This window comes from Marmota marmota, unplaced genomic scaffold (assembly GCF_001458135.2).
Source record: "Marmota marmota marmota unplaced genomic scaffold, marMar, whole genome shotgun sequence".
Classification (NCBI taxonomy): domain Eukaryota; kingdom Metazoa; phylum Chordata; class Mammalia; order Rodentia; family Sciuridae; genus Marmota; species Marmota marmota.
The window spans coordinates 45,179,945-45,180,438 of NW_026000016.1; positions in this window are offsets into that span (position 1 = coordinate 45,179,945).

Sequence of the window (494 nt, forward strand, 5' to 3'; positions counted from 1 at the left end):
CCGCTCGGGGAAGGCGTGTCCCTCGCCACGCCAACCAGTAAGTAGGCTTTGCACACAGCACCACAGCAGGGCTGATGTCACGGAGCGAAGCCCCGCGGCTCTGCCCCCCCAAGACACCAGCAGCCCCGCCGGCTGGCGGGAGTGGGGGCAGAGACGCCGACTCGGGCGCGCCTGCCGCCCGCTCTGCGGTCCCACTGGGCGCCCAGTGGCCGCAGCCGTCGCGGGAGAAAAGTCTTGCACGTGGGAGGGACTTCTCAGGGTTTCCCTATCAGCAACACAGGAAGGAAGGCGGAGATGTAACCAGAGAGATCAGACCCGAGATAAACTGGGGACCTGGGGAAGAGTGGGGGTGCTCAAATTTGCGTGTCCCGGTGGCAGACTGTAAGGGACATACGTTGGGCTCCAGAGTAAGACGGACCCCTTACAGGGCACATCTGGTCCTTACCCTTCAACTCATTAGCTGAGCCGTGGCCTCAGGTTCATCTGTGCACGGG